The 15,948-nt window shown below is 39.3% G+C and overlaps 1 long non-coding RNA gene across 10 annotated transcripts in view; it reads left to right on the top strand.

Moving 5' to 3' along the window:
- LOC111254878 (uncharacterized) overlaps positions 1–15,948 on the top strand; it is a 66,460-nt gene that overhangs the window by 11,282 nt on the left and 39,230 nt on the right. For 3 of the 10 annotated variants that reach the window (XR_015317930.1, XR_015317934.1, XR_015317933.1), the window contains exon 3: positions 1,063–1,170. This is a non-coding gene — a long non-coding RNA (uncharacterized LOC111254878). Of the gene's footprint in view, positions 1–1,062; positions 1,171–3,221; positions 5,780–15,948 lie in introns of those variants that run through there. The other 7 variants (XR_015317937.1, XR_015317935.1, XR_015317929.1 and 4 more) reach the window with 5 other exon arrangements.

Genomic DNA, 15,948 nt, shown 5'->3' with positions numbered 1-15,948 from the left:
AAATAGTATATGCACTAAAAAAAGAATATTTACCCGATGTAAATTTATTCCCAGTTGGGCGTTTGACCGTATGAGCGCATTCAGTAGGGGTTGATTATTCATGTAATGGTAGAGTGGTCACATATCCGCCTACTTGTCTTGAAAGAGACACGTGACGTCGTGCTGGGAGCCATTGTTTAACTTAAAACAGTTGGAACTTTAATAAGTGGCAACTTACCGTGTCTTTTGGTATTATTCGAAAATCCATACGGAAGCATTTTTTTCGTTTTATCGTTGATCTGCTAGCAACTTCACCAGGTGACGATTATGGTTCTATGATATTAACGGCTTCCCGATGGTGTAGCATGCGTCAGATATCATTTCCTATAGCGCGATGTGGCCATTGGCTCTTTTTTTCGATGACTCTTCCAACGTACGATAATGTGTGTGTGTGTGTGTGTGTGTGTGTGTGTGTGTTTACCCGGCGACGCTCCATCATACGATATCAGTCAAGTCTAAAAATAGAAGCTAATTATGTCAATTTGATATAACGTCTATCTTGGTGCATACTCTCTTGAGGGCTCGTCTGCTAGTACTAGTAGTGTGACTAGTAGCCTCAATTACAGTCTAGAAAATTACAAAAACAGAGGACTTCACGTGAATCAGTGAAAATGGGGGCTATCTAGCTCACTTGCTATTTTTTCTACACTAAATATATTTACACTTTAACAGTTTCTCTCGATCATTTACGCAATGAACAAGCTAGATACGATCGTCGAATTGTCTTAAATCGCGCCCGGCCATTATAACAGCGAGTGTATCATAAATATGGACCATTTTAGATAAACGTTAAAGCGAGAAACAACGAAGAATAGCAGTAAGCAAAATGAAGGGTACTGTGTTGAAGGAGTAATCCGTGCCTTTTTTGCCATCAAACCACTTCACCCTGCCGCTCCAGATTCGCCTTTACATACATGCTCGTTTATAAATAGTAGATTAAATTTCTGCCCCATCTATACGCTTTATTAATTTGGCGCTAAGTACTTGTTCCGATTTGACATACGACAAACTTATTTTTTACAGTGATGGCTCCCTGCTGAATCCAGCGATGGATTCGTTCGTGCCGTCGACCTAGTCACATTAAATCTTTTTACGGAGAACCGCACCGTACCGAAGGCGAATAGAGGAAAGGTGAGTCCTATCGGAAAATGGCACCTATCGTAAGCTACTACACATAGCAGACCGCCAACTCGATTTTGGCCACTTCGAATAAACAAACTGTCATCAGTTATTGTTCCTCTTCTATCACTTTTCGCTGGCCTAAACCTTATCAGTACTTGCACCGTGGCTAACCATCTACTCTCCATAACCCATGTAATGATAAGTGTCCACATGTGCAGTAACCTCCAAAACGTAATACATGCATACGTTTTCATGAATACATGGAAGTAATTTGGCGAGATTATTGTTATAGGCAAAGATTACACTGTTTTTTACATTGTTTTGCTGAATACTCCAATAACTGAGTGCACTGACCGAATAGAGGGTGGCTAAAACAAGATCAGGACCCCAATGCGATTATTATCCAATACCCATTGTTGCCACCTGATACGTTTCTGGAACTATTGTGAAGAAAATAATCGAACGATTGAATATGGCGCTAGTTTTGCGGAATGTAGTCCTGCTAGAGGGACCTAGATGATAGGGCTTTAAAAATTATTTTGGTTGTGATATTTACAGTAAGGCTTTGTCACAGACTTCCAGGTGTTAATTTCTAGCGCTCGCTCTTGTGGGAAGTGAGCTTAGATAAGATAGGACAGAACAAACGGCTTTGTCACAGACTTCCAGGTGTTAATTTCTAGCGCTCGCTCTTGTGGGAAGTGAGCTTAGATAAGATAGGACAGAACAAACAACCGGAATTCCGGGATTTCAAAACCCGTTTGGCCTACAAACTGATATGAAACAAACAATTTAAAACCTTCGACTACAGCTAGATATTGAACCTGGAGCTTCCGACTCGACGTCTGCTAAGCTCGAAGCATAAAATTGTAGGCGGTCTTTTTTTACTAAATGCAGATATTTTTCGACGAGAAACTGTACCTAATTTTGAATTCGATGTCTCTAACGGGAACTCGTCGAAGCAACATATCGTTCTTTATTCGGTTTATGCTCTACCAGCGTCATACATTTCCGATCGCAGCTTGTAAGAACGTGAAAGGATTTTGGGGGTCCGATGGGGAAACACATGTTTTTATATGAGTGAAATAGAGTAGTCTGTCTGAATTGTTGTGAGGGCTCACAGAGCAATCGCGTGTTAGCAGCTGCAGTCTTACATGAATTCGACAGAATTTATAGACGTACATTTCTGTACGTCTTTATGTGGATAAGGTTTTTTGTGTGAAAGGAAATATTGGTAAGTGTTTCCACTGAAAGTCATTAGTAAGCAGTTCTTAGAACTCGTCTGACACAACTTTCCCTGCCGGGTTTATAGCCGTTCATAGAACCATAGGTTACGAAAGGGGGCATTCTAGCAGAACTCGTTTTAGCATAATGATGATGCACAGGGTTTTTCATTCTTATTTGCGGGCGAATACACTTTGGCCATGTAGCGGGAAGCCCAAAACATCCGAATAGTACTGCAAGCTATTCCGCTAAATTGTTTCGCGCAGTGGCAGGCGTTGAGCTCACACTGTACCCGAGCCTAGCGGTTCTTCATTTCAGTATCTAAATCGAATTTTACGTTCGCAATCGAGATTAGGCTTACTATCGGACGGATGTTTTATCTATGTTTCTAGCCCCATGTTCAGTGCTGGCTTAGATAACTACTGTTGGTCTTAATAGGAACAAAATGGTGTTGCTATCTAGCCTCAAATTTTGAACATCTCACATATCTGTCAGCAAGCAGACAGATATATTACCACTAGGCCGCCACAGAACCATCAATAGCTAACAGCGACTGTCTATTTCTTTAGAAACAGAAAGTCGCCATTAGGTGTTCGAAAACATTAACAATAAGTATAGTTTCTCAATGAGCCCATAGAAATTCTTCGCACGTAATTTCTAACAGCTATCACTGGCATTGTTGGATACGCTATTGCCTTTTGCTACGAGACACACGGCTTATATCATCCCTTACGGTAACTATCACGAAATGGCAAGAATATCACCGAACACCACCCATTGGAGCCCAGAAATGTCGTTAGCGCCGGATGGATTAATTGTATTTCACTAAATGTTTCCAGAATCGTTGTGTCGTCTGCCGGGTGTGGATCTTGTTGGGTTCGTTGACTGTTGTTAGAAATGGTTATTCATTGCGGTCGGTCAAGAAGCTTGACAAAGGTTCATCCGCCATTGTCTCCTCTACTAGTTTCGGCCTAGAAAAAGAATTGTTTGAAGGTAGTAAGTGTTATCGCTTACCTTCTAATGGTTTCACAAACCATGCTGCGGACGGCTACAGAGCGGAGGTTAAACGGACCACAAACTCGCTAAGCGACAGCGGCGTGGTCGAAACCTCTCTGTGTGGCTAGAAGTGACTTGATTGACTGCTTTGCATACATCAAAAACTCAAGAAAATTAATAAGAAAAAAAAAGTCAATACGCACTTTGTTGCTTGCACGACTGACAAGAGAATCATTGAACGATCTTGCATAAAGATCGTCACTGACGCTGAGATGTTAACCTTTTAGGGTATCGTAACTCAACTCGTTCCTCCGAGCATCGAAATTGGCAAAAAAAAGCTTCGGACTCGCAAAAAGCGACGCAGTGAGTGATATTGCTACATGGCAGTACCACATCGTATGACTTTGATGAGTTCTTCAATGGAAATGAATCCGCCTAACGGACAGCCTGCGCATTACTCCATTTTGGTCAATGTGTCGTGCTCAGAAAGGCAAACACTTTTAGAACAGAGGCCCAAGTCAGCAAATCGAACACTTTCAAGGTCGAAGCCTTTTTCTTCGTGGAATAGGGGCGAAAGTCTAAGATATGTTTACCTGTACGAAAGTTTCAGTCAGTTGGTTAACCTATCTTGGGTGCCCTTAAGCCCTGCGAGCTCGGCAGTGAACGTTGACACCGCTGTAGAAGAAGGGGACAGCGGCTTGGATATTGTTTTGGATTTGTTTACAAGCAGATGTACCCTCCGACGTTACTTCCTATTCGTCACTTCCTGTCCTGTGCATTTTCACAAAGGTCACGAAAACATAGAAAAAAGGAATAAGATACAAAAATAGCTAACGAAAACAACAAAGTCCTGCTCTGATTCGAGTCTGACACGAGGAGCTGCACCGTAAGCACAATTTTCAAGTTTCGTTGACCAGCTAAGCCTAGTTCTGTGTAAGGCGTCGGAAAACTGTTCGTTTGCTTTTGGTCAGTCGCGATGAACTTATTTCTAGTTGTTACACGTATGAACTATTACTTACTTATTTACTGTCCAACTTCGTCAGGTATACCCTTTTAAAGACAAATGAAATCCTAGATCATATATGTTATGTCAACGCCCGCACAGTACACAAATTTTAATATATATTAAATATAAATTTTACGAAGTACTGGTGTTAGAAAGCCAAAATATACTACTGTTGCCCTTCCTGCAATTTCTTAATAATTCCAGCAAATAAAGATAACCATAGTGCATCCTTCTTAATAATTCCAGCAAATAAAGGTAACCATAGTGCATCCAGATATGCGCCTGAACGGCTATTACCTCCAGTGTTTCTGCTATTGCCTATTCGCATCCTTGGCCAACATGTAAGCTTAACGTAAACTCTAAACTACGTTCTATTCAGATAATGCATCAAAAGTGCGCTACATGCAGAACTTTCTACGGCAACTTCCTGTGTGTTTCCGCCTTTTGGATGTCGTCACTAACTAGATGCTTAGTAGCCAGCTTCCGCTTTGTGCCCGACTTTGGTCTCTTGTTGCCGAGGGAAGATTCAAATCCTCTAGTACACAGAAGCCGTGTTCCTTATCTCAAATGGTGTATATTATGTAAGGAATAAACGATATAACATTATCATATGCTTCGTATAGGAAATTACGAAGTTTTTATAAACGTTTTTTTTTTTTATAATGTTTTTATAATGTAAAAACATATACGTTAGTAATTTTGCACGCACAAACGAGCGATTCTCTCTTAGCCACACGTAGTACGGGGTCGAAAATAATGCGGGTTTGTAATGAGTTCTATGAATTACTTGCGCGTAATTACTAGCAAAGCACGAATATAACTTAAACTTTAAACCGCAATAAGTAATACCATCATCATCTTCTGGAACCCTCTTCTCTAGTTTTTTTTTAGTAGTTCGAGTAATAAAACGTTATATAGCCGGTTACACAAAGCGTTCTACAAAGACGCAAAATAACATATGTCAATACAAACACAGTATATTGTCGTGTAATATTGATATACGGCTGTGTATAATGCACTAATCTGAGGCTTTATCCAACCGCGAACTTCCTACATAATATATTAATCATCAATCATTTAAATCCATGAAAAATAATTGTTTTGCGTCTCAATTGTAAGAATGAGTTGTGCCTAGGGCTTCAAAACGATCAATGTGACCCATAAATATTTACTGGTCAGATAAATTGTGGATAGAATAGACAGGGTGTTTTTTTAATTAGCGCAAAGCTCTGTAGGTAACAGGAACTTCGTTTACGCTGTATATATACAGCGTAAATTAAATAGAAGTGTAAATAAAAGCGCTAATTAAAAAACACCCTGTCTATTCTATATATATACATACATATATGATATATATGGCAGATATAAAACTCTGCTAGTAACTTGGTAAAATGTTTCTGCGTTGTTACATAGAAAATCTTTTTCTAAGCAATAAAGTGATAATTAAGTGAATTCGTGAAGCGTATTTACGCTTTTTCTTACTTTCAGGAACGATAAATTTTAATCGACTACTTCTCAGAATGGCCTTAGGCGATAAACGTATCTAGTTAATAAATAGAACATTATGTTAGCGAATTTGGGTAATATAATTGGGAAACCTTAGGCTCGAGTTTACTTTGACGTAGACCTATGATCAAGACGTACATGTTGGACGTACGTATCGATAGAGATATTGAACTGTAATGATGTCGGTATCGACCAGCTCGGCAGTTAGGCAGGCAATCATTTTGGAAGTCTAAATGACGTACTAATATCGTTTTTTCCTGCAAAGCCTTGTGGAAGGGTTCGAAGATAAATTGCCATCTCACTGATCAGCGTATTCATTTTGTTTACGCGGATTCTGAGCGCGGAGCATAAGAGACAGTCCGGAACAGAAAAGGTTTCATCCGATCGATATATTTGTCTTCCTGTCGACGTCGTTAGTGGATATAAAAAGTGATAATGGTTTTGGTCTATCGAGTTGGTAAGGACGAGCTAAGTGGTAGCAGCTAAATATGTATTACCCAACAAACCAAGCAAGGAAACTTAACCGTTGGCTTGCTATTTGGTTTTTTAATTTAACTTGTGCATTGGTGTCGTAGGTCTGTGGACTAGACAATCGTATCATATCAAACCTCGATGTACACCAAACACAACATTAATTCCTCTATGTAGATTGGCACTCACAAATGAAAAATGTAGCTCATGGAAGGCCCACTGAGTTAATGTATTTCATTTGTCTCTTCGTTATACGAAGTAGTCCTGTATATGAGAGAGCATTTGGGGAGGACAGATGAGTAGCAAACTCGTATATATTTATACATACATAGACAATGGTTTTCCCAGATAGGTCATTTTAGAGTTAATGATCTGAGTCACATAGTGTCGTTTGATATCTGAAGTTTGGCGGTAGTAAACGCGCCAATTTGTCGCAACACCTTTATTCTGGACACTTTCAAGCGTCTTAGGGTACAGTGAACCTTCTATAAAATTGTGTGTATTTTTCTGTATTATTATAGTAAAGACCCAAATTTTGCCCATATGCGATTGATTCGGACTTCTGCCATCAATAATTTGCAAGACTACAACAAGCCACGAAAAAAAAAACGAAAGGAATTAGTTAATAGGGAAGATGTTGTTGGCTTCCGCCATAACAGTGCCCAATTATGTACATCTTTAGCTATTCGGTAAAAATAGGAAGAATTTAGATGGGAAATTATTATACCTTCCGTATCATCCGGCTCTTGCAATATAAGGCTACTTCGGATTTTGCAAACCTCCTTCAATGATGTTAATTTCGATACAGGAATGAAAAATCACTTGTCACAATTTTTTGCTCAAAAACTACGCCTATCTAGTTGGATAAAATTTGATTTTTCACAACGACGTAATATGTAGCTTTCATTCTATATATATTATATATATATATATATATATAGAATAATGCCCAAATTAGAACTTTTGTATGCACAAGAAGTATTGTTCCTGGTGGTTATATTTAACCTATATGATCATCATCCACTGCTATTACAGCTTCGATTTGGGACATAAACTACTAACTATTTATACTCAAAATACTCCATCCGTGATTCGCAAGTAACTTTTTACTAGTAATCGTGCAACGCAATCCGAATTTGTTAAGAATCGCCAAGATATGCTACATACAAAAAAAAATTCAACGGAATTAAATATTGGGTCTGATAGCTTACCAGCTAACTTAAGAATTTAAGGGGTGTAAAAATTTCAAAAATACTCAAAAAATGATCTATTAGAGCTTAGCTAAATGATCCAATTGGAAATTAATACGGTACTTGCCCTTAACTTCTGTATAAAAACCAAGTTCTCTCAAAAAATGGCATTTCGAGCGATGTTTATTCATTTTCAAGTATTATAAATACTAATTCTATTGAGATAGATTGATATCGTAAAACCAAACGAAAACGGACGATGACGAAAAAGACGATCTATTTATGACAAAAAAATTTTGTAGTCTCTGTGGTTGATAATATCGATCTGCTATTCTGCATTAGGAGGAACTGACTTTCGTTCTTGATACAGGAACTCAGGGCCTTTTTAAATGGGAAAGTAAGAATCACCAATTGGCTCATGCAAATAAGCCTTAACGGTTGATTTTTAATCTCTCTTGCGCCACTTGAATTACTTAGCCGTTTTAGGATCCTACATGTTTGAATTTTAGTCTTCTATTAGGCCAACATTTAATTTCCCTAGAATTTTTTGCTTAAAGTATATTAATGCACGGTTAGTATCGATACATTTTTAGGCGGATTAAAAACCAGTATACTGAGAATGACTAGTTAATGGTTTACATCCAGAATCGAATGGGAGGTGCCGTCATGGTGGATGGTAGTTCCCTTCAATAGTCATGATCGTCGGAAGTATGTTTTTTTTTTTTAGATAAGTCTTAGAAGCAAAGGGTAAGAAACACGCCTGAAACTAATTCTTGTAACTATTATGACTAATGAAAAGTCATATATGATGGTGCTTTGAATACTCTTTGTCTGTGCGTAAAAGATGTCTGCCCACGATTTTTTACCTCTGAACTTGTTTAACGATCTTCTAGTACATGGCTTTGTTAAATTAAATCTTCCTATGTGCTTCTTTATTCATTTATCATACGCTGACTTATATCTGAGAGTTCATTCGGCTTGTCCTGTTTTATGTCCAAACATTTGTCCAAATCCAACAATGGATAGTTCTTAAGAAGGATCTCTTTATTCGAAATATATGGATACGCATTTGACCGAATTAAACATACGAATTACGACGTATATACTAAAAGAGCACAAACGTTTATATTATAACGGCAGTCGCTACAGCCTCGATCGATAATCGCTTCAATCTTGCGTATCTGATACGTCTTTTATTTAACGAATCCAATTCTATATAGTGGAAATTTTAGAGGCGCGATTAGTATGAATTAGCCCCATAATAATACCTATTTTTCGACGGTAACGTTTATTACGAGCCACTTAAATAAATCACCGGTTAGTGTGGATCGCTCTGTTTTTTTATAGTAGTAAAAATTTACAATTGGGATAAAGAGGCCACTGATTGTGTGCGGGTGTCACGTTTACGTATTCGCTCTGAGTGTTATTACTTATCTGTAACGTGCTCGGATATGCTAATGGCATTATTTTTTTGCGTACACTTCAACTTACAAATGTTTCCTTTCAAATCTTTTTTTGCCCCAGCTACTGTTTCGACCTCGACGTCCTCGTATGGAAGGCCACACGTGCATCTTAAATAAATATGGATGCTTTAGCGTTATTTGTCAACTTTGTAGTTCATTAATAATATTACAGGCAATACGTACTGAGCTTGAATTTTGTCGGTAGGAGAATTTTCACCAGGATAGATTATCTCAAAGGGTGCGAACAACTCCATATTGCGCTGGTTACATCACTGGCTATTTTCTGAAATTAATACTGAATCGGGTTTTCTAATCGGTTACTATTTATTGTAGTACGTCGCTTAGCGTGAAACGATTATGGACCGCACGAATCAGGACGCCGGCACCTATTATAACTTACACAACAACAGGACCGTTCTCAATTTTATGGCAGCGGCCTTAGCTCGCCTTCAGTGGGCTACCCTTGACTTTGATCTGGTCTTGCATAATCCCCTTAGCGCATGCTAGATTTGCGCAAGTATCCTCATGGCGTTGTTGAACACGTTCTTTGTAGAGTTTTAGCAATGGTGCTTAGCAAAAGCAAGCATCTTTACCACCGGCCTTCGAGTGGCGGTAGTGGTCGACTCCGAGGTCGACGCCAAACCTTACCAAAGGCTAACGTGCTCAGCAGCGAAGGCCCTTAACGCAATTTATGTTGTTTTAGCTTGGAGATTAGCTGTCGTCAGCTGGTGTTGACAAAGGTTTCGCGAGTTACAGTGCCGGCCAATGTTCTCTTTTAATTATCATTCTTATTGGACCCCACCGGTTTACCGATAGGCCACTATTATCAGTGGCCTAATAGGCTGAAGCCGCCCCGTGACCATAAATGATTATAATTGGCAACAACGAGTCGCACACTAACGATTCTATACGACAGCAGTAAATGGCACAGCGTAGCACTAATGCGGTGATCTCAGCTATAAATGAATTTGTTCGATGATAAAGGTTTTTCGATCGGTCTCCAGAAGCCATTAGGGAAGCCGGCACAATTGAAAGAGAAAAAAAAGCGTATAATGAAAAAATAAAGTGACATTATCTTAGGAACTTTGCGGCGCAAAGCCTATTCCGCCCGTTGCAGCATCTCAGATATAAATGAGATAATAAAAACCTCTCTGAAAAGTAACCAGGTGGTCAATTTATTAACTAAACCTGTGTGGATATGTCATGATTGGCAAAATTTCAAGTTAGCAGGTGGGCTGCAGCATCCGTTTCTTTATTTTAATGCCATATATTGATAACTAGTAGATAATTCGTTTTAAGCATACTAAAAGCGGTACCGATACGTTTGTGCAACGAATGAATAAAGTCTAATACACCTGGACTGGAAAACATAAGTTTTCAATAAAGTTTATTCGTCGTCTCTTTTGCTTTAGAATATGACTAGGCTTCTTCCTTCGATGGAAACAATAAAACTCAGGCTATGTGGGGCAAAGGAGGTGTGCAATGGTACACCGATTTACTTCATTCTTTTTGACATAATTCAATTAACTCTGCCCCCCAAAAAAACACCACCCAATCATCGGACATGATTTTTCGCGCTAGACAAGCTCCGTCGAACACGTGGGTGAATTTTGGGCGAGTTGGGCTCAAAGAGTGATGAGTAGAGTGCAGACTTGACCAGAACAACCACGACCAGTTTATCTAAAACTGTACACCTTTCCTTCTATTAACCCTTAGTACTAGTAAATGCAAAGTTGAGCTGGTAGAGAGCGATGTTTTAGAAAAATTGAGTAACTTAAGTGCATGGTCTCGGCGGACCAAGATCTACCATTTGAAGAAGAGCTCCACATTGGCTCAGAATCCGATATACCATATAAATTCGCAGACGTGCAGTAATGCGTTTGAAATCACCCTGTCGCCAACAGTGCTATTGTCTCATTGTAGATATCAATACGTTGATGAGGCCAATAAACCTAAACCCGTTGCTCGAACATATAATTACATAATTTGTGTAATTCTACAATAAGTATATTACTCTGGTGTTTGTTGTTCTTTGAAAAGCATTTTGCCTACCTATTATCTACGCGTCGGGTCAGCCTTATTAGGACCTTATATCTATTTAAAATTATGTGAGTCACGTGAAATATAGGTTCCCATTAAAACTAATTACTAAATTATGAAACTCTTTTTCTAGATTTTTCAGATCACTATATAGTCTTTATCTTTTCAGTAAATTATGTTATATGACTCGTCCTAGATTATCAGTAGCCTAATGTAGTCTACTATACTAATCTATTTCGTTCTCTGAGCGCCCCGTCGAGATCTTGTGATGCCCCAGACGACGACTTATCTAAAGAAAATGTTTAAAACCGACATTATGGCAGTTTAAACAATATCGATTAAATTCGTGTATGTACATCAGAGATGCACCTTTTACCGGGTCGTCCAGTTTCTGTGAAGTATATTGCTAAACGTCTTATTGGACTGTCTGATATCCGAAAATAGCTGGGATTTTTTAACTGTCATTGTCAGATACCACAATAAGTCCCTGAGAAGCAACTAGCTGATGGCATCACGAGCTCTTTGAGCTTGCCGTTATTTGATTGCATGTAACGCAGGTCGCGCATTGCCAGCTGTGTATAGCCACGTGCCTATGCGTGGTTATTACAGGCCCACATATGAATTGTTTGCAGGCAAAATAATTCGTCATAGTCGTGTGGCAAATCGTTTTTTCTTACCGCTGTTTCCAGGCGGCCGCCTCCCACGTACCCAGTGGAAGACGAAGAAGTTGTATACAGCCTATACCTGTCGCTTTAGGTTTCGACTCGCGTCCAGACACGAACCTCGTCTGAAAGACTGTTCACTTTAGGACAAAACGGTTACCAGTCCTTTCGGTTCTTTGCCTTTGGTTAATATTCAGTAGCCTATAGACTATACATGTTTGAGGACAATAAGTTCTAAGGCGAATCCTGCGGGATTTCATATTCATCATTTTGACAGGAACTGATCTCGCTAGAATCTTTGGCTATTTGTTCTCTGTCTGTAGTAGTTACGACCGAATTATAATATTGGCCGAAAAGCAGTAGTTTGTTGATCAGTTGCCTTCTGTTAACACAGTCGAATGCCGTCCTCATATCTACAGAGTCGGAGCTGTTTTTCTTTCGTTTCCCGTTGCTTGAGCAGATAAATACTTGACCGCTACGATTGCGTGTTTTTATTTGAACCACTTTGAATCCATATTGCTTTATGTTAGTCGTATTGTTTCTCTCTAGAAATGAAGTTAGCAGAAAATTTTAAGTTTGCTAAATAGGGGTGGCGTCCCATTTGGCCAAAAGCTGGCAGAAATTAAATCTCCACCTTCGTGAATAGAGGTAATTATACGTTTCTTCTAAATGTCTTGGGGTTAAATTCGATTCAGAGTTTATATAGGTGTTATCTATGCTGGGGCATTAACAAAACAGTTGAGTCGAATTTTCATTTCATTAATAGTTAAGAACTTCCAATTTGGATGTTATTAATTTTCATTCACACCTTTTACTCATTATGGAATACCTAAAATTGCTTTTTTAAATCTTCACCCCATGCTAGAAGACGTTCATCTAGATATTTTTTTTTCTTGAAAATCTCATTAACTATGTTCCGACAGTGGATGCATCATTGATAAGCGGTGCGTACGTAATTAAAGTGTATGCCTAAGCATTTTAGTTCTTATCAGGTAGATTTATTGCTTTTGTTATATATGCTATGTGTAGAATCCTTTGTATTATATTGGCTGTATTTCCACTACCTCGACCCACCCAAGCAGCTATCTCGTACTCTTTCCGTCTCGTTTTTCTTTTCACTTGGCGTCTTTTTATCTTCTGTACTTGTTATTTCCTGCCGGGCCTGGTAGTGAGACCGTCACCTTGGGCTCCATCACAGCTTATCTTCCGCGATTTAACGCTTTCTTTCTTTTTTTCGTTGCGTCTGTTATGGCTATCTCTTTGCCGGGTCAGTCTCTAGTATTTTTTTCCCAATCATGGCTATGGGCTAAGTCAAAAGCGCAAAAAGTAGAGCTTAAGAAAATTGTCATACTCAAGGACAGAGTCCTTTTGCTCAAACAACGACCTGATAATGATCTGTCATTACAACAGATCGTCCTGCCTGCTGTCTCCTGCTCGTGGCGTTGCGGTCCGTGTTCATCGTACACATTTCGTGTACTGTATGTTAAAGTATTAGCCTGGGGTAAAACAGACCGTGCAAATCAGTTATAGAGCTACGGGGGCATCGTACGACACAAGCATTAACAGGATCAACAGCATTCGCGTGCAATATGCCGACCCCTTGCGTGCTCGCTCTTCAGTGATTGCCCTGGCAATCATTGAAGAGCGAGGATTGACCAAACACGAAATAAGATGCAGACAAAGCAAATATTCTTCTACTACTGTCTTGTATAACTACGTTAGAGTATTACTATGTAAGCGAGGCGGAATGCTTAAGACAAAGATTCGATAAGGAATGATGTCAGACCTCCCTTTTAATACAACTGTTCCTGCTACACCTAAGCAAGACCATTTGCTCCTACCACCATTGTTATTACTACAATCATGGATGAGATAACTTAATTTTGCAATGACAAGCAACTTTTTTTTATTTGTGTATAAAAGACGAGATCAGAAAAGCTTGCGCTTAAAGCGGCAGAGTAATTGTTTCATACGTCGAATAGTATTAGTCACACATAGATAAGCCTTGCGCAGGAAAATACTGGCCGAGTCAAGTTACGGGGTAATCGTGTTTTCGGCATCGTTATCAACCTTGTAGCAACTACTAGCCGTAACAGCCTTTCAGCTTGAAAAGAAAGTTTTGCGAATAGACTATTCTATTGGGAACATTAATAATTGTGTTACTGGCAATAATAATAAAAAACCAACAATTCCTTTTGGAGTAAGTTGCTCTTCACGAAAATCATTGTGGCCATGTCATTTTTTTACTGAAGTAAATAATTTTCCAATCGACAATACTCAGCAAATGGCATGGCTTTCATTACGTTCGATTAGCGTTATACAGAATAATGGTATTATCTATACTATAAATGTTTTTGCTGTCTAAAGGCCGATGATTAGACAAAACAATTTAGCTATACTACCCTCTTAGATGAATTCAAGAGATTCTGTGACGGTGGATTTGTCAATCAATCTCACTCTATAGGAGTGAGAGACGTCAGTTTTGCTTTTATGGTCCTGGTTGTAATGACGATTTGGCTACTCAAAAATACCATACAGTTAGGCGAATGTCGAACCCATATCGCAGCACAGCCTTCTTGGAAGAGAGTCCACACCACGTGGTCACCTGGAGAGCGCTACCCATAACGATTTGTTGCCTCTTTTTTTCCAAAAGTACTATTCTACATCTCCGACCCTTGCCAACAAAAGCTCATCTACCTAGTTTACTCGTAACTACCACACGCGGATAGACGCTGCTTCACGCTGCGATAGTATACCTCATGAGGCATCCAAATTTTGATACTAGTATACAAATAAACAGAGCCGGCTACGACGATCGGTTTCAGCCAACTGTGCTTCAACGAAAGACGCTTCCTTGTGCGGGTGCTATTACAAACTTCGAATGCATTTCCATACGTTATCTTTCTCGAAAACTTTGTGTATTTTCTTTGGTAAGAGCAGTCCACTCGTTTTGAACTATGCGTTTGATAATCTTCGAAAACCCATGCAGGCATCATCCGAGTTAAGGCTTTCTAACCCTTTTTCTTTTCAATTATATTTTGAGAATTCATTTCAAATAATTTGGGAATCATACGAAGCTATGAACTCGCCTCGTGAAGAGTGTTTACGCACATTGACGACTCGTTAATTTCATAATAAAACGCGGTGGCTCGCTTTCGTAGGTTTCCGTACGTGTCTTCCCTTCACTCGATTTACGTTAGTGAGAAGTGATCACGGTTCGTTGTCGTAGAGACGGCGGCGGGCCTGCGTTACCGGAGTGACTCGAACTGTACTATCAGTTTTTAGAAGTAACACGCCATGAATACCAATGAACTTTGACTTTGAATAACTTCCACTAGCCTACTCTACCCGCTGGTAGAGGGCTTATCAAGCCGAGACACCCAGAAACAGCGAGGGAAGATCTGATGGATCGGTGTTCCTTCTTTGAGTGCCCTTTTAGACGTTACTTAGTTTGCCTCTCTAACTGCACGTATTTCATAACCTTGCATTATCGATGTCGAATTAGCACTGCCGTACTTTTTTTATACTGATGGTATAAAAGCTAATAAATGGGACAGTAACTTCAATAAGAGAAGACAATAACTTCAATAAGCATTCAATCGATGAAGCGTTTCGTGTCTGATTCAACAGCCTTCTGAGAGAATTCTCATGTTCAATTAAAGCTATGTAGTCAGTGAGATGTGGACAATTGAGGATCAGTGACTGATTTTTTTGTAGCAGCCAATGTTCAGTAAACGAACAACGATTTCGTAAATAGTTTAGGCATTTGAACTTGCAGGAAGGTACGACCCTGACAGGTTGACAATGCAGTTCCTGCTTATCAGTGTGGGGAAATCGGCTGTCCTTCGTGGCCTCGATACATTGTAATGATCGTTACGTGTCAACAAAAACTGAATAAGAGTCTATTGGAGCTTGTGGAAATGCTGCACCAACGGAAACGTTGTCATGCACAATCTGATGATGCATATAGGAGAGGCAAGGGCTATATAGGTTAATGTCTCATTATACCTTTTTTTTAGTTACTGGAAAAGTTGAAGATTCTTATGTTATTCAGCCGTACAACTTCACTAGGTAGAGCTGTGTCGGCCAGAACTAGGCAGCAGTGATTTCGAGCAAAAAACTCAGTCATTCAATAGAGCAAAAAGAAAAATACGTTTGAGATAAATCTCTCACTTCGACTAAAAATTTTCCCTAGCGAAATAGAATTTACCCTTTACTATAAAGGGTTGTAT

This window comes from Varroa destructor, unplaced genomic scaffold (assembly GCF_002443255.2).
Source record: "Varroa destructor unplaced genomic scaffold, Vdes_3.0 BEIS01000007.1, whole genome shotgun sequence".
NCBI classification, from domain to species: domain Eukaryota; kingdom Metazoa; phylum Arthropoda; class Arachnida; order Mesostigmata; family Varroidae; genus Varroa; species Varroa destructor.
The sequence above is the reverse complement of the archived record's forward strand: the minus strand, read 5'-3'. Positions and strand labels throughout refer to the sequence as shown.